General features: G+C 41.4%; 1 protein-coding gene across 1 annotated transcript in view; it reads left to right on the top strand.

The window, feature by feature from the left end:
- stx8 (syntaxin 8) overlaps positions 1–19,774 on the top strand; it is a 100,091-nt gene that overhangs the window by 21,486 nt on the left and 58,831 nt on the right. The window lies entirely within an intron of this gene.

Genomic DNA, 19,774 nt, shown 5'->3' on the forward strand with positions numbered 1-19,774 from the left:
AAATGTAACCCCAAGACACTATATAAAGCAAAGAAATATAGACAATTTATGCAATTATAACTGAAAACTTTAATGTTTTCATACCTTTTTAAACATATTTAAAGATGGCATTTGGATTTTCTGATTTATTTATCTTGACCCAACCTTATTTTAGGTTCAATTATTCTAATCTATGTTATTTTAATCAGTCTGTATTTTGTACTTGCACTAAGTGCTTTAAATGTTAACCTTTTTATTGTGGTTTCAGGACATTGTACAGTAGTCTGTTTCTTGTATTTGCATTTGAATACTGTCATTGTAAACCCTAATATGTACTATTTATGTTTGTCAAGGACTACAGATGGAAATTAGCTTGTGGCTAACTTTGGTGCAGCCATCTTTTTAATGTACCTGCACATTGTCCTTTAAATAAATAAATAAAGGCAAAAACATGGCACTAGTTATGCTCGTGTCCAACAAAACATTCCTTTTTTGGGCATAAACAAAAAAATACAAAAAAAAAATCGATCTTTAGACATACAAATCGATTTTTAGGAATTAATATGAGAATCGATTTAGAATCGGAAAATTGATTTTTTTTTTTTCAACACAGGCCTAGAATTGTACATAAGTATTAACAAAATGAGCTGGGGGGCCATGTTGGTGAAATCCAAAAGCCTGTTACTGGTAAAGACGTTGTCTGGGGGGGGACATGGGTTCTCAAAACCCTTTTAAACCTCTCTACATTCATAGTTCTACATTCTCCAAAACATGCGAGCTGCCCGTTCCGTGTGCAGGTTTGGATCCCCGAACCGTCAGCGATGCCTCGGTCCTCTTCAGCCCAGAGGACACGCTCTCCGTCATTAGAAATCTGGACTCGTCTGACCAGCAACTCCATTGTAAACAGTCCATTGTGGACGAGTCTCGGCCCGCGGGACACGACGGCGCCTCTTCAAACACGGCTTCCTTTAAACGTGATGGAGCTTCGGTTGGCGTCTGCAGACGCCGCGGCGGATCGTGTTTACCGACGGGGGTTCCTGGACGAATTCCCGGGCCTATTTAGTGTTGTCATCGACACCATCACGCCGTCTTCCTCCGGCTTCTCTGAATCGTTTCCTGATTTAATTCACCGTAGATGACGACAATTACAAAGCCTTTTGCAGTTTGATGTTGAGAAACATTGTTTTTAAAGTCTTTTTACAGACTTTTCTGCACAGATCGGAAGGCCGCCGCCCATTTTTACTTCTCTAAGAAATCCTTTTTTCATAGCTTTTATTTATATCAATAAACTTAACTAGTTGTTAGATGTTTTCCCAGCTGAATCTTTTCAAAATGTTCTGCTTAGTTGGCAACGAATGGCTCGTTTTCTACATAAAATTGTACAATTCCCCAGTTTGAACATCTGTTATGTTGTGAATATGATTTGAAAACCTTTTTAGTTTCCACTTTATTCAAATTAAAAAGAAACATTGCAACTCTCCTGGGTTTCAGGTAGTAAATATAAAAATTGACGGTATGAAACCAACACAAAACGGCTATGATATTTAATTTCCACCGAACACGTGCAGTCAGTGTCGTCCTGTCGCTGCACGACACCGAAGAAGCATTTTGCCTTTTTTTTTTCTTTCCACCCACCACGACGGTTCTGGCACGTTTAAAAACTCAGCCCTCATTCCAGCTCTTTTGGGCAGTTAAACCGAAGCCTGCGGCTTTTCAATTAAGTTTTATACCGTGTCATAACAGTATCGGCTCTTGCCGAGAGTCTAACTATGATTAAACTTGGCCTCGTTGCGGTGCTGTTTGTCTTAATATGAGGATTTAGAAGAATTGCTGAATTGATGCTCTTTTAGTTTCAGAAAATGACAAAAACGCTCACTTTCCTCTGCAGATTAAAAATTACTGGAGACTTGAGGCAGCTTTATTGATTCTGCCTTTATTACTCGTGTTAAAACGTCAGAATTGGCACCGTAAAAAACGTCAGAGGGAAGTTTAAGGCTTTTCTGAGAAGCGAGGGGGAATGGATTTAACTTAGAAAGGGAGGAGAACGGCGGGACGGGGAATGACTTCAGGTTGATCTTGACAGTTGGCATGTAACATTGGCGTCCGACTGACTTTCCGTCTTGTGGGGTTCCTCTCCTCCCCCTGATCATTGTACTGTGGCGGTGTTTTCCTATAAATAGATTAAGCTCTTTGTAGTCGGGCTGCTCACGTCTGGCTCATGACCGGAGTGCAGTGGAGGTTGCAGTCGTCTCCTTTTTGGGAAGCAATTCCGGGTGAGTTCAGCGAGGAAGATGACCCTTTCTTTTTGTTTTTTTTTAGAGGTTTAAAAATGAACCCAAAGCCCTCAATTACTCCCTTTCTCAGTCTCGGCGGGATCAGAAGGCACTGAAATGTAGAAATGAGTTAGCAGACCAATCGTCTTATTTTCATTTTCAGCTTTGTAGCGGCTAACAACAGAATTTCCGTCTTACTTGCCAATCATTGCAAAAGAAGCAATTCAATCCCGATTGTTGGTTTGTTAAACTTGGTTAAATGATGATGTGTCGTCGTGAGCCCCCCCCCCCCTTCCCTACATTTCGTACATGATATTACCAAAGATTAGTGTTTTCCTTTCCACCAAATAGTCTGACACATACCAACTGAAATGGCTTGCATCAGCAGCAATTTCCTGTCCCAACAAGAAAGATCAACACCAATTTCCCTTTATTGGTGTTGATATTTCTCATATTGTGGCCTGGAACAGTGACTTCAGTCCATCTCAATGCCTCATAGTCACAAGTGACAGACAGTGGCTCGCTCACTAAACTTGTTTTCTTAGACGAGGGCGTCGGAAGTCGAAGGCTGCCTCATTTGAGTCATTTCTGGATTGGATTTGGCTTCTGCTGAAATACTGCATCAGTGACACAAGCTAGACTGTAAAACTCCCCGTCTTGGGGTTGGATTTTATCTACTTACTGCTTCTTATTTCAAGTTTTATAACACTTGTACGTAGCGGTTAGCCGATTCAGGGGCTGATGGTGATTTTTAAAAGTCAAGGAAGCCGATTTATGATGCCCATCACACATAACTCAGACGTCCCTCCATAAGTTCCCGCCTGTTATTCAGCTAGATATACCGTATTTTACGGACTATAAGTCGCAATTTTTTTCATAGTTTGGCCAGGGCTGCGACTTATACTCTGCAGTGACTTATATGTGAAATTATTAACACATTATTACCGGTTTATCATTTCACATGTTATTTTCACACTAAACCGCTTTAGGAAGCGCCGCATCTTCTACCTCCGGAGTTAGCAGAGTTTTTTAAAAGTGACACTGAGGATGAAGATTTCATTGTATTTTAGTTATTTGGACTGACACGGATGGTTTGGTAAACTTCTTAGCCTGTTATTTATGCTATAGTAAACTGAATAACTCTTAATATGTTATATTACCATACCAGGCACGTTGTCAGTTGTGTCATGTAACGTAAGCAAACCGTACAATTATTCAGCCTGTTGTTGCCTCTATTCTATTTTTATTTTAAATTGTCAAGATGACATGTCTGTTCTAGGTGTTGGATTTTATAAAATAAATTTCCCTCTAAAAAACATATAAGTACGACTTATATATGTTTTTTCCTTCTTTATTATGCATTTTATGGTTGGTGCGACTTGTACTCCCGAGCGACTTATAGTCCGGAAAATACGGTAATCAAGTTTTTGCTGATGCCAATAAAAACCACATTTGTGTCAAATGAAGTGCAACAATTTTGCAAAACAGATAATTAGTTTGAATCTTGTGTCTTTCTATTATAATTGCTAGTTAAACAGATATCTTGATCTGGATATGCGGAATATGTGTTGTGAAACTAGACTTTTGCACTGGAGAAGTTTTGAATTTGCATTTTGAGCCACCAGATGGCTCACATGAGAGCTGGCTTTTGGGGGAGGACGCATACCTCCTGGCTTAGTCACGGCGTTGACGCACAGCGACATTGACATGAAATTATATTTCTTCTCTGTTGGGTCTAAATCATTATATTTCTGAAACATTAGATCATCAAATCAACCATTTTCTGTCTTCTACGGGGGAAACAGCTTAAGCTTAGATGCCCAGACCTCTCTCTCTCCCGAGCCAACTCCTTTTGCTCTACTCGGTAGAAATTGAGGCATTCCCGAGCCGACCACAAGATGCAATCTCTCCAGCTTTCTACCCGCAGCACATTTCCAAAACACATTCCCTGGAAGCTGCCCGATGGCCTTTCCGATCAGATGCCCAAACCACCTCAGTTTAGAAAGCGCTAGGTTTATTCCTCGCCGTGCCCGGACGAGTCCATCAGAGGCCCTTCAAAGAGAGCAGGGTTCGGCAAATCTTACTATTCTGGTGTGGCAGGGTGGAGGAGCAGCCACTCAGCTGATTGGGCACACCTGTGCCCAATCAACCTCTCCACCCTGCCTGGCTACATAAAGGGCGGCTCCACACCAGCAAGAGATCTCTGCTGGGAGGAGTCTGGCACGTGTGTCTTGGGTGAATAAAACGTTTCCTGCACGAAACCCTGTGTCCTCTGTCCTGTCGGGTGACCCCCGTAGCACTAGCCTTGCTACATCTGGTTTCTACTCACTTGACTTAAGTGAATGTAGCTGAATTAAAGAGACTAAAGGTGAGGATTGAAACTTGGACTGGTGAATCAATGGCTGGATGTGATGACATCTCTGACATTAGAATCTGGTTTTGACAAATAAAGGACACATCTCTAAGGGTGCTGTTACAAAACCCTTGGTTAGTCCATGTACAAGGAGTTGAGACCAAGGGTCACATAGCCTGATATTTAAGATAAAGAGATCCCAAACATTAAAAGATGTAAATGACTGAATCAACACAGGGTTTTTAAATTGTGTGCTCGTTTTTACTGTCAATCCAGCCGGATATTTACAATATTTACAAGTTTAGCAAAGTACCAAAACAAAAGTATGCCACTGCCAGGGGACGCGGATGTTGCCAAAATAACAAGCTAAGCAGCTAAGGATAAACACAGTTCTGTCTAACAAGAGAACAAAAGCCTGTCTGCCTAACTACACTAACCAGTGGGGTAAAATACAATAGTGGCAAGCATCCCTTACCTAGTTACCTAACATAGATTCTACCTACGTGATGCCTATGTGTAGGGGCCCCCGCCTTACCTGTCCCAAGGCAGGGCTTATACACCAGACTAAGTAGAAGAACAACAATAACAGCAGGGTGTGCTTCTGGACTCTGAGTAAGCAGCCGTCAACTTGGTGTGAGAGAGCCAGAGAGAACTGGCAAACAGCCCTTTCATAGGGCACAGGTGGAGATGATTGGTGGAGGGCGGAGACAGGGAATCGGAGGCTGGCGAGATAAGAGATGGGTGGTTAATGCCTGCTGGTTATGGACCTCAGACCTGCAGAGAATGAGGGGTGGGGAAGGGAGGAGAAGGTGGAAGAGAAATACAGAGACACAGAGAACCCTACCTATGTGGCACGTAAGAGTGATTTCACACCTGTTCCGTTTGGAGCAGTTGTTCCGAAACAGGGAGCGTTTCCCTCTAAAGATCGGTTCGTTTGGTACATGTGAACACAGCAATCGCGCTAGGATGCGGGACAAAACAAGCGAGCCGAGATCGCCTAGGAGAGGTGGTCTCGGCTCGCTTCCATTCCTCACCTGGAGCGGTTCGTTTGCAGTGAGAACATAATCGACACAGCAACCGACAGAACTCACTCATAACTGTGGTTCGATGCTTCATAGTTGTTGTTTTTCCTGGGGTACGGAAGAGGAAACTCGTTCCGCGTTCAATTCTGACCAATGAGAGAACAATTGGTTCGCGCATGGTATTTGTTAATTGCTTTGAACCGCTACAGACGGTTGCCTTGTGAACACAAACGCCACAAACGAAATGACTGTATCGATTTAGCCCCTGAATCGGAACAAAACAAATGGGCCACAGGTCTGAAAGCACCCTAAGACATCTCCTCTGGAGGACAACCAATTCATTCCCATGCCAGCCGATAGACATGATCTCTCCAGGATAATCTGTGAGGGAAGGTCCAGCTATCCGGCTAGGAAACACATTTCAGCTGCTTGTACCCTTTTATTCACTACATCCACTAGGCCTGTAGCGACGTGTCGACTTCAAAATAACGTTGACGTCACTCAACACTAATAGTTTGCACTTTGCAGAATGGAGACTGAAACTGCGACCTCCTCACAGCCAAACAAAGTCCTGCAATCAAAAGTCTGGGAATACTTTAAATTTAGTCCCAAAAGCCTTTTGGAGTTGGTACCAGACCAGCACACCAGCCTTGTTGGAGCATCTAAAAACAAGGGCCCCCCTCGTCTCTTGTGGATGAGACTGATAAAACTCTAAAATGATCCACAGTTCTGAAAAGAGACAACGGGGATGGGGATCCAATGTTATTTTTGATGCTCTTTGCCAGTAGTTGGAACATGAGGCTCGACAGTGCTTCCTAATGTGGTTTAATATTCCTCCATACAATTTTAACACTGATATTTTAATATCTTCTGTCATCCAGCCATTTGTGTTATGGCTATTGCAAACACGGCTCGGTTTAAAAGCATTTGTTTATGGGAGTGTTCTTCAATCATTCAGTCTGATTATCCCTGACGTTAAAATGTGCTGTTTGTCTCTCTGGTCTTCAGCCAATTGTTTAAAAAGTCGTAAAGACTGACGTCACTTTTGCCAGCAAAGTAATTTGTTCCTTTGTCAGGAGAAAGTCTACGGGATGATATGGGCACCACTAATGACTTTTTCAAATTAAATGCAACAGAATGCAGAAAAGAGCTTCAGATGTCAGCAGCCCTCGGCAGGAACGAAAACAAAAACCCTCTGCTTGCTTCTGCTTGGAGAACGAGCTCCCTGAGTAAATAAACCATAGTACTGATGGCACTAGGCCCAAACTCAGGACGACTGGAGTTGTTGTGGATTGATTCATTGTTTGTTTGAATTGCTTCGTTTTGAAAGCGCGGTTGGTAGTAGTGAGCAGTGTTTTCCAGACGGTAGAGTGGGGGGGAGGAAATGGAAATGCAGAGAGTCATAATACGATGTTCAAAAGGGTGTTGTCATCAAAGGAATGTCGAGCTTGTAATGAGCCGCAAAAGAGAGCATGATATTGTGGGACCACCAAATTGTTTGGCTGGTGTTGGACACCCACGCCGTCGCCCTTTTGGGTTTCTCATAAGAAACGTTGAAGATGGCTTTGAGTGTCTATTTCAGGCGAATTAAACCAGTCCAAGTGATGAAGAATCCTAAAATTAACATTTTGGGACAATTAAGAAAAAACTGCCTGAAGAGACTTCATTAATCACATCTACTTTTGTTTCCATCAGTGGACTGAGACATCCGTCCTTGTCCAGTGAGGGATGATTTAGACTCAACATGTGTGGCCTCCTCCTCTCAGTTTTATTAGTCTCTCTTGAGTCCCCCCCCCCTTGCTCAAAGGAACTTTCTTTAATCTATCTGAAACGAAAAACTCTCGAAAGTATTGTAGAAATAAAGCAGGACAGTTTCTCATCACTGAGATTTGAGTATCTTTCCATTTGCTTCCAAGTGACAGGTTGTCAAACTGAAGTGAGTAAAGTTTCTGTCTCTTGTAGAGAGAAACATGCTTAAGTAGTTGTCTTGGAATGGTACAGGTTTTTTCTATTTTGGGTTCTGCCATTTACGTGATGGTGAGTTATGTTGTTCTGCTATTACATCAGTCAAAGTTCTGAGTGAACTGAACCGAGATTCAACGTGAAAGACATTAGGATCCCCTGATTTGATAGATTCATCGAAGAAATTGTAGCTTCACCCCATTTTCACGGGTTCATGTCGGTTGGACGTAGGGTTGATTCGCATTCATGGTGCGTTGGTGGATTGTGTGCAAGTGGGAAGGCAGAATGACAGCTGGATGTTGATAAGCCATTAATACGTTTCTGAGCTTGCACGCCAGGTAAGAATAGGAATAAGAAATCCTTTATCCGTCTCAGAGTGGAGACATTTTTGTGTTACAACAGCAGAAAGAGAAAAAATACCAAAATAGTAGTAACAGTATAAACACTATAACTAATGTAAACATATATACACTATATATAGTGTTGTAATTTAGAACCATTGCAAATTTGGAAATTTGTTTGGTTGTTTGTTGAACATGAATATTTTTATTTCACATACATGGGTTAAACTGTTTAAACCTTAGTGAGTCAGTACGTTTACATGCACTACCAAAAAGTCGAATTGTTGGCTTAATCCGATCGATATTGAATATTTAGAAGCCATGTTTACACCTTAGTCGGGCCGTAGTCGAACCAAATTGAAGCTCTTGAGGTCGAGCTATTAGAGTCAGATAATGCGTCCTAATCCGAGTTATTCCTGCATGTATAGCAACCCACGCTTAACCGAGCTAGTGGCCGCCCCGGGACTCCCCCTATATATAATAATAAGAGTCACAGCATCACAACAACACGGTAACAGAAGAAGAAGAGGGAGACTTTGCTGCATCTTACCTGCAACATGATCAGCTTAGTATGTATGACATTTACAGAGCTGCTGCATCGTTAGCGTCCATTTTTTCGCATGTTGTCCTCCTTCGCACTTGTTTACTGATTGTACCCGAAGAACGCCAATGCGAAAGTGTGTGTGGCGCCGCGGAGTTGAACACACCTCACTCAATAATCGATTGTTTTCTCGTGCATGTATACTTGGATTTCTCTGAACCTCCAGTTTAATCCTTAGCTGGATTGTTGCCAATGGCTTGAGTTAGATGTCGATGTAACCACACTGAGTGTGTGGTCTCCTGGGAGTTCTGCTGGGATCTGTCCTGGGAGCACTGCTGATCGGGAAGTCTGAGAGCTGCAGGAAGGAAGCCCAACATTCCGACAATGGGCTCTCACCTTTTTAGATGTTGTGTATATGGAACTCTCGACAGCCCGGCTACATGGTGCGAGAGAGAAGAACATTAATACATGGTCTCAATTCGCAGAGGTGCTCCAAAACATGTTTTCAAACTGTACTTGACCTTATAAGGTGCTCTTCTTCGGCTTGGTGTATTGATGCGTATTTATATGTGGTATATTTGCGTAAAAATATGGGTACTATTTCTGCGTATATATTGACACAAGGCAAAGGTGATACAAAATAATTATGCATTACGTAATTTGGTTAGTTCGAGGAGAGGAGGGAGGGAGCTAGGGTGGGGGTGATGATTGATTTGTATTTTATTTTGGTTTTTGTGTGTCATATAAACATACTCTGTATGGAAAAAGAATATTATGTTGATCGGTTTTCAACTATTAAATGTCACATACATAGATAAAATTAATAATAAAAAAAAAAGGTAGGAAGGACCTTCGATAGCGTTCCTTCACACACTTCGTCTGAAGCAGTTAGTCACTGAGCACTGAGTCACTGGGGAACGCAGTCTTCTAAGCAACACCACGACTGTCTGGCGGTGCTGAGCTGCATCTGTTTGGTGTTTGTGTACGAGTCACCAAACAGCAGCTTAAAGCGTGATTTATGGTTCTACGTAGAAGCTGCACACTTGGCTAATAAACAGCAGGCTCTCCTTTGTTGTACAAAATATGCCAAAATCTAATGAATGACACAGTTTTTGCAAAAGAAAATCAAAGCTAACAAAACCAGCCATTGCTTGTTGTTAGGAAGTGCCTTTTAGGAAAAACGAAAAGAGAGTTTGAAAAAACAAAATGCCCAAAGAATTCCTTTAAATACCCTCCATTTCTCTACCGTTTCATGCTGCAGAAGCTGTGGGTGGTGCTGCTTGTGAAAGTGGCCCTACCTGTCAGTGGGAAGTGAATGGTCCACCTGTAATGTACCTGTCAATTAGGGGTGTAACAATATATCGTGCCACGAAATTTCGCAATACAAAAACGTCACGAAACGTGTCGTGGAGGTGACAAACTGTATCGCGATATTGGGTTATTCAAAGTTTCAAAGTTTATTTAGACGGGACAATGCATATTAATGCACACTACATTAAGCAGTATGAATACACCGGTTTAGCAGTAATGCTAGTTTCCACCCGCAGTCCTCACAAACAACCAGACACACTCACACCTACGGGCAATTTAGAATGATCAATTTACCTAGCATGCATGTTTTTGGACTGTGGGAGGAAACCGGAGTACCCGGAGGAAACCCACGCAAGCACGGGGAGAACATGCAAACTCCACACAGAAAGGTGCTGCTGGGCCTGGGAGTCGAACCGGGAACCTTCTTGCTGTGAGGCAACAGTGCTAACCACTAAGCCACCGTGCTGCCATTAATATGAATATATTGTGTTGACTAGAAACGCGCAGCGTATTTGTGCCGACCGCGCCTTCACCCGCGGACCAAAATCTTACTCCGCTCAGAAGAAACTAGTACCGTTTTGCGGTCCCGATCACGGGACTCTTGGGGGGTTTTGAGCTCTGAACCTTTACTTACCTTTACTTATGTACTTGAGTTCGAGTGTACTTTAATGTCCGCTCAACAGTGTAGGATTTTAGAACATCAACACAGCACCTAGTGCCGTACTGTGGCGTATCACTCCGCCCAATCTAAAACACACTAATCACTACAGATAAACTGACTAGTGTCATTATAGTCCCTGATTTACATCAGAATATAAAGAATATATTTATAAAATAATGAACCCTGAATTACCAAAATAACCTTCTTAACAAAAATAAATCTCCTCTTACACTTATAAGGTGAATATGAATCAATCTTTTTTATGATGTAAAATTGTATGTATTTATTTACTTTTATTTATTTATTTATTTATTTTAGTTGTTAAATTTCTGGAAAAGAAAAAAGTCATATCATACATGAGAGAAACTATTCAGTTTGTGGCAAAATATTTGTACTTGTATGAAACTGAAGATGCATAATGCAAACCTGACATTTAGTTTTAGTTCAGTTTGTGGAAAATGGTTGGCCTGGCTTTCTCTTTAAAACTTAAACAGTTATAAAGCATTACAAACTGTAACAATAGGGCAAACGTACAGCATTGTTTTGTATGTTGTGTCTTTCAAATAAAAGACAATTTTTTCCAGTCATATGTTCCTCATTCAAGGTTAAATACTGCTAGTGCTAATATCGTATCGTATCGTTATCGTGACCTCAATATCGTCTATCGTATCGTGAGATTAGTGTATCGTTACACCCCTACTGTCGATAAACACGTGTTCACGTCAGGAACCCGGAGAGTCCCGGTGTACAGTGAAGGAGGAGTCAAGTGTAGTCAGTCCTGCTCATCTCCTCTGCAGACCTTGGATCTCTTTCAGATGTTATGAGACTGTCTGGGTGAGGCCGTTTCCCCTTCCACTCCCCAACCAATCCATCTTCATGGATCCTCCACAACTTTTACAGCAGTAGCCCAAAGACAACGTCTCTTTCTCTCTTTTAAAAAAAATCTTTTGTTGTTTCTGGGTTTTTTTTGGGAGGTTTTTCTTTCCCTTCCACTCCTGATCACATCCATTCATGGCCACCATGCTGGCAGACACAGGCTGTTTCACAAACTTCGTGAGAAAAGCTTGTGAACATGAATGTGTTATTGAAAAAGGGGAAAAAAAAGAAAAAAAAAAGAATCCAGGGAAATATGATTTCACCGGGTTTTCCCACCGCTGTCTTAAAAGCCGAAGATGAGACAGTGCTTGGAGACGAACATCTGTTGGCCTGGGTTGGTTGTCTACGGGACAGGGCTTGGTCTTGGATTACCATGTTTCTGAGTAATCTGGACACTAATGGTGTTCTGTCTTTATAATGTGCTGTCTCCCTGTCGATGCTGTAGTGTGTTATTACCTTGTTCGTAAATGTATCTGCCATTAAGGCAAAAAAACTGGACGGCAAGGGCAACCGGGGGAATTGGAGTTACACTTTTGGAGACAGTGAATCTGTGCTGTCTCTCTTTTTCAGAGCAATGCAGCAATTTGTTTAAAACCTTTCCAGTGTGATTGAGCTATTTTAAATATATTAATTTGAAGATTGATTTGCCAGCTCGGCAACTTGCTGGAAGTAAATCTGTGAGCCGTAGACAGTCGTCTGTCAGGTTTTAGGCAAAGCAAGTTTATTTGTAAAGCACAATTCAACACAAGGTAATTCAAAGTGCTTTACATCAACAGTAAAAGTGGCAAGACACAATTAAACAGTAAATAACAAATAAAATGAAATAAAATGATAAGAAAAGAGGTAAAATAATAAAAAGCACAAGTTATTAAAAAGTAAGGGCAGTAGAGTCCAGCAGGTACATCTCATTCTTAAAATGGCAAGAATTACGTTTTTTATACGGTCAAAACGTACAAAGATCGTGTTGAATACAGTATTACAAAAGTAATCTGTAACAATTCTTACGGTGAATTAAAACCAATTTGACAATTCTATGCCACAATGCCTGTTTCCAGGTCTTATTTCACACAACTGATGAGAATTACGTTTCTATACGGTCAAAACGTACAAAGACCGGGTCGAGTGGTCCCCAACCCCCGGGCCGCGGCCCAGTACCGGGCCGCACAGAGAGACAAAAATATTTCTGTAGCATCCCCTGATGATGGATGACTCTCAAACTGATGGTTCACAATGTTTTTATTCCTTGGATGTTCAGTAAATACACTGCAAACACACCGTAAGAGCTATAAAGGAATAAAATAAAATGAAATAAAATAAAATAGAGTTAGTCTTTCTAAAACGTTTACCGTTAAAGTCCAAAGCGCCGAATGTTTAGGTCTCGGTGAGACGCCTTCAAAATAAAATCACTAAATATCGGTCTCCTTAAAGGAGCATGAGGCAGGATTGATGCAGGATTTATGAAAAAAATTCGTATACGTTTTAAGTTTTCTAGTAATAATGTCAGATGAAGCGTTCCAAACCAAAACAAATGAGCCCTCTAGCGTATCTCTCCATTGCTTTGAACAGGCTGTGTGCTGCAAAATGTGCTGCAATTCGGACTCCGAATTTCCCGCGCTGTTCTGTGGATGTGACGTCACATGACGCTGCATGCACGTTCTCTCCGTTCTCCCGTATCGGCTTCACTGTTGGCTGCAGTACCCCCAACGGCCGTCGTGGTGAAGGGTGGCGCTAGAGAGTCTCATTTCTTAAAAGGCGCCTCATGCTCCTTTAATATATAACAAATAAAATAAAAGCCTGGCTTTAAGTAACGTTAATGAGAAAACAAACATAAAAACACATTGATAGAAATACTCATATTAAAAGGTAATTTACAATTTTCCATTTTTATTTTATTTTTTCGAAAATGACGTTTTATTATTATTACATCAGTTAAATACATCAGTTTTGATTGCAAACGCCGCATGTATTGTTATCTTTAACCTCAAAGGGAGCAGCTGTATATGTGTGTGTGTATATATATATTCTTCTTTAAGTTACCTGTATAAAAGACACCTGTCCACACACTCAACTGTTTGAACTTAACGAGTTCAAACAGGTGCAGTTAATACAGGTAATGAGTGGAGAACAGGAGGGCTTCTTAAAGAAGAACTAACAGGTCTGTGAGAGCCGGAAGTCTTACTGGTTGACAGTTGATCAAATACTTATGTCTTGCAATAAAATGCAAATTAATTACTTAAAAATCATACAATGTGATTTTCTGGATTTTTTTTTAGATTCCATCACTCACAGTTGAAGAGTACCTATGATAAAAATTACAGACTTCTACATGCTTTTCAAGTGGGAAAACCTGCAAAATCGGCAGTGTATCAAATACTTGTTCTCCCCACTGTGTGTGTATATATATATATATATATATATATATATATATATATATAAAATCCACACAGATGTTTTTCTTTGCTGCAGCAGGAGTTTAATTTCCCACCATGATTTTTGTCATTTGGAATTTGCATAAATACATCAGTCATAGACTACGAGCGCATGAGTTATTCGACACGTCCCACATTTTACTCACTCCAAACAAAGATGTTCTAATCTTACGGCATTTGTTTGCACAGCGAAGTGAGGCAGCTATTTCTTCTGCAGGCCGAGCCGCTGAGAGCGTGTGGTATGTGTACGTTTAACCACAAACTAATGTTGATCCGGCGCTGTAACTCGTCCCCCGGGGAGGATTTGTGCACTCATCGTCGGGGGGGGAAACACATTAGCCATATGTGTTGGTAGTATTAGCGGTCGGGAACCTCTGCGGTCTCCGCTGCAGCTCCGCTGGCTCAGGGTAAAGGATTCCCTGCCATTAAAGTTTTACCTTAGACCCACTCGGCCTCGGTCTGGCAGCTTCCTCCCGGCGAAGGCGAAGTGACAGCGGGAACAAATCTCCTATTTTGTTTATTTAATTGCTAACCGCTCCGGGTTCAGAGGGCTGACGAGTAGAGCGCTCTCCTCAGACTGAGGGAAGCTTGGGTCATCCCATAATGAGTGGAAGGACTTACTTTACCCCGGTGGACTCAGCCGACGGCGAGCACGTGGTTCCCATCTCAGTAGAGGAAAGGGCTGCTGGACATTCTGATGGGTTTATGCGTCAGAGTCTGCAAGTGCACATACAGTTGTGTGAAAAAGCCCCCTTCCTGATTTCTTATTTTCTTTGCATGTTTGTCGCACTTAAATGTTTCAGATCATCAAACAAATTTTAAATTAGACAAAAGCTGCATCCGAAATTCCATACTTCCACCCTAATGAGTATGCAAAAACAGTATGTGAGATTTTTTAGTGCATCTGAAACGTTAGTACGTACACAATAGTATGCGCTATCCATACTCATTCTGGAGAAATGTATTAGTGTGGATTGATGGACACTAGCTAAACAGAAACTTCCCACAATGCAATGCAGCGGTGTTTGGTTGCTAAGTGCTGTGAAGATAGTATAGTATAATATTTAGTATAATAATATTATTATATGATATTAATATTATAATATTGGTATGGTACCATGGTATGTAACATGGTAACAACTCCCCCTCCCAACGGCAGGAAGTGCCGTGTGGACTCTGAGTAGAATACGTCCGAATTAATGCATACTACTGATATTTACTCAAAAGTGTGCCGAACTGAAATATACTTTTCGAGTATATACTGTTTAGTGTGGCATTTTGGACGCACCCGAAAGATAACGCAAGTAAACGCAAAATGCAATTTTTAAATGAAGGTTTTTATTATTGAGGGGAAAGAAAAATCCTGGCCCTGTGTGAAAAAGTGACCCCCCGCCCCCCCGTTGAAACATTAATTATCCGTGGTTTATCACATCTTTTGGAAAGCTGAGTTCAATTTCTCCAGCCACACCCAGGCCTGATTACTGCCACACCTGTTCTCAGTCAAGAAATCCCTTAAATAGGACCTGCCTGACAAAGTGAAGTCGACCAAAAGATCCTCAAAAGCTAGACATCATGCTGCGATCCAAAGACATTTGGGAACAAATGACAAACAAAGTAATTGAGATCTATCAGTCTGGAAAAGGTTACAAAGCCATTTTTAAAGCTTTGGGACTCCAGCGAACCACAGTGAGAGCCGTTATCCACAAATGGCCAAAACATAGAACAGTGGTGAACCTTCTCAGGAGGCTACTTACCAACTTACCCCAAGTGCGCAGCGACGACTCATCCAAGAGGTCAGTAAAGACCCCAGAACAACATCCAAAGACCTGCAGACCTCACTTGCCTCAATTAAGGTCATTCTTCATGACTCCACCATAAGAAAGAGACGGGGCAATAATGGCTGCATGGCAGAATTCCAAGACGAAAACCACTGCTGAGTAAAAAGAACATAAAGGCTCGTCTCAGTTTTGCCAGAAAACATCTTGATGATCCCCAAGACCTTTGGGGAAAAACTCTGTGGACTGACGAGACAAAAGTTGAACTTTTTGGGAGGTTTATGTCCCATTACATCTGGCGTAAAAGGAACATCATAGCAACAGTAAAATATGGTGGTGGTAGTGTGATGGTCTGGGGCTGTTTTGCTGCTTCAGGACCTGGAAGACTTGCTGTGGTAAATGGAACCATGAATTCTGCTGTCTACCAAAACATCCTGAAGGAGAATGTCCGGCCATCTGTTCGTGACCTCAAGCTGAAGCCACTTGGGTTCTGCAGCAGGACAATGATCCAAAACACACCAGCAAGTCCAACTCTGAATGGCTGAAGAAACAAAACAAAATGACTTTGGAGTGGGCTAGTGAAAGACCTGACCTGAATCCCATTGAGATGCATGACCTTAAAAAGGCGGTTGATGCTTGAAGTACCTCCAATGTGGCTGAATTACAACAATTCTGCAAAGATGAGTGGGTCAAAATTCCTCCACAGCGCTGGAAAAGACTCATTGCCAGTTATCGCTAACGCTTGATTGCAGTTTTTGCTGGTAAGGTTGGCTCAACTAGTTATTAGGTTTAGGGGGCAATCACTTTTTCACACAGGGCCATGTAGGTTTGGATTTTTATTTCCCCTTAATAATAAAAACCTTCATTTAAAAACTGCATTTTGTGTTTACTTGTGATATCTTTGTCTAATATTTAAATTTGTTTGATTTGAAACATTTAAGAGCGACAAACATGCAAAAAAAATAAGAAATCAGGAAGGGGGCAAACACTTTTTCACCCAACTGTACGTACAGTTCATCTGAGAGCGTAAGTGTCGCCGTCAGAGAGTGAGATCATCGTGGTTTGTACCGAGCGTGTTCACCACATGTCCAGCACATGTTGTCAGGTTGTGCTTGGCACACGGGACATATTTATATCTGCTTGACGAGGTAAGGAACCAGAGCTGAGGCTGAGTTTGTGGGAGACATTAGCGCTGGACCTCACACATACGCTGAAAAACGCAGACGCACCCACACTGAGACCATGGTGGGCTGATATAAAAAAAGAAGGGGAAATGCAAAGAAGTATGAGACAAAATGATTATATAAAAATGAAAATAAGGTTAGATATTGTAGGAAGGAAGACTATACGCGATGAACTTTGTTATATTTTATTGCAGCTTTTACAATTCATAAAAGAAAGAAATATTTATCCGGATTCTTTTGCATTTAAAGTAACTACCGTATTTTCCGCACTATAAGGCGCACCTAAAAGCCTTTCATTTTCTCAAAAACCGGCAGTGCGCCTTATATATGATCATTACGGTAATTTCTGTTACTGTAGCCAGGGGGATTGTGGGTAATGTAGTTGGTGTCGCCGAAGTAACGGCGCTAAAAACGTCAGGAATCGTCACAGACGTTCAAGACAACAGCAGCGACGCTGACTCGCATAATGGAGACTTTGACGAGACGGAGCAAAGCTGGTTTTTATTTTGTTAATAAAGTTTGACATACGGTACTTTTCTTCTTGGTTTTTTTTTTTTTTGCATTTGCTGTAGGATTTTGTAGCATTTCCTGTAGCGCAGCTCCATCAGGTAGATACGTAACTCAACCCCAGCCACTATAATGTGGTATTTTACCAGATATTTAGTGCGCCTTATAATGCGGTGCGCCTTATATATGGAAAAAGGTTTTAAAATATGTCATTCATTAAAAGGTGCGCCTTATAATGCGGTGCGGAAAATACGGTACATTAATATAACAGTTCTGACGATGAAAAACCGAATTTTAAAAGTGATTATAACAGTTAAATACATACTGGATCCGAGTTTTCAGTCAATGTTTCTAAACTCAGACTTCAGCTTTGGGCCGTCGTCACCTGCTTAACGGCCAAGTGACAGTTGTGCAGCAGCAATCTTGAAGCCTAAAGACAATAAAAATGTACATTATTCTTAAAACAACAAAAAGTGAGTCTTTTCCGAATGAGTATTCGTCTGGTCTGATTATACAAATGTCGTTGAGAAGCCCGGTATTTCTACAAAGTAAAATCCAAGACGTATGAATTTTTACCGTTTGCGTGAATTTCTCGTCAGCGGGACTCGTCCCACCAGGAGGCGGAGTTTAATGGTGTCCTAGAAGGGACTGTCCGCTCTGCTTTGCTGAAGTTACAGTAAGAAGTCGGGCTAAAGAATCCAGTCGGTTTTTAAAATAAAACGCCATAATTGAGCTCCGACCAACCGCCAACCATCTACCTTTCGCATTGATACTCATGTGGAACTAAGATTCACTGCAGTTCCTGAACTGGCCACTAGGGGCTGGCTCCGAAAGCAAGTAAATCTTCACTGAAATGTCCAACTTTAGAGCAGAAATAAAATTTTTTTTGTCTAAATCGTTTGTTTTCACATCGGTGACAACTCTGATTGGGGTGCTTTTCTTTTGTTTTTGGAACACGCCAGGAGAGTTTATACAAAGCATTACATTTATTTCTAATATGATTGATTGACATTCGGCTGATGCCTATAGCTGCTATCAGTTCCTAATCAGTCACCCCACATATTTGGGCGGGACGTGTTTCCATCTGCTTCTCAAACAACACGGCTGAACCCCTAACGAGGAAAACTGTGCTTCAAAACCGGCCTTCAGAAACCTTCAGAAAGTACGTCATTTTCTGAGAAGAAATTTGAGTAATGTAAGAAGGATGGTACCATTTAATCGGTCAAAAAGCAGTTTGTATCATTTTTGCAAGGCTTCCTTTCACATGATCTTGAAACCTTCAGGAAAAGTTCTACCGGTAATCTTCTGAATCCAGCCGAGTGGGCGGCGTGTGGAAGAACTTTGCTTCTTAAACATTTTGGGTTGGACCTGAGGATGGATTTGTTTCGTCCATAACTGGAACCTGAAGCGATGGGTTGCTCTTGTTTCCAATTATGTTTTCCTGTAAGAGATATAGTCGCATGACACAGAAATGGAGATTCTGCAGCAGAAGTGGGCACCACAGATACTTTGTTATGCCATTTGAGTCTTTTGGGACCCCGGTCTGTCCTTATACTGCCCTGCATCCATAATCCTTCACTGTTCTTAACAGATGTGATCCCTTTGGATTATTGAACAACTGCCATCCATCTTCTTTTGTGTTTTGGACTGTAAAGTGTCGTCTTGGTTGAGGTTGTATAGCCAAACAACACAAGATGGACACTGGTTCTTACCCCTAATGGTGCTTTTCCACTAATATCTACTCAGCTCGGCTCGCCTCCACTCGGTTTGGTTCTTTCCCACTAGGGTCTAACGTGCCGAGTAGATACTTTTCTGTAACTACTCTGTTCGAGGTTCTAAGCGGCTGAGTCGGCTGAATCTGACATCATCACACTACAGGCCACCGATTGGTCGGGAGGTTGGAGTCAGACGTCTGAGTCAGGATGTGAGATCAGCTGAAGAGCGACTCTGACGGCGGCTTTTTGTTCATTTTATTCAACAGGCAACGGCAGCAGAAGTCTGTTTGGTGATCCAACTCTGAGGTGCAGATGTTCATAAACCTGGTGCTGAGGAGAGAATTAAAAAGGGATCTATCAATCAATCAATCAAAATGTATTTGTATAGCACCTTTCATCCAGGTACATGAAATACAAAGTGCTTAACATTTTGACTGAAAAATAAGCATAATAAATAAATAAATAAAAACTGGGAGACCAATGCACACTGACATACAATATAGTTAATTAAAATGAAATAATGATAAAAGTTCAAGAATTAAGCCTAAAAAATAATCAGTCCACAACAATAAAATATAATAATAATAAAAACATTACAAGAAATAGATGAATAAATAAAACAAATACCTCCATAACTATAAAACTATAAAATGTGATGCTACATAAAAGCCAGACCAAAGAGATGAGTTTTTAAGTCTACATTTAAAAATGTCCACATTTCCAGCTCCTCTCAGATCCTCCGGCTGTTCCACAGTTTTGGAGCATAAAAGTGGCTAAAAGCAGCAAATGTTTTAGTTCTACTCTGGAACAGCTAGAAAGGAAGAGCCAGAGGATCTGAGTTCCTT

The sequence above is a fragment of the Cololabis saira genome, chromosome 1 (assembly GCF_033807715.1).
Source record: "Cololabis saira isolate AMF1-May2022 chromosome 1, fColSai1.1, whole genome shotgun sequence".
NCBI classification, from domain to species: Eukaryota; Metazoa; Chordata; class Actinopteri; order Beloniformes; family Belonidae; genus Cololabis; species Cololabis saira.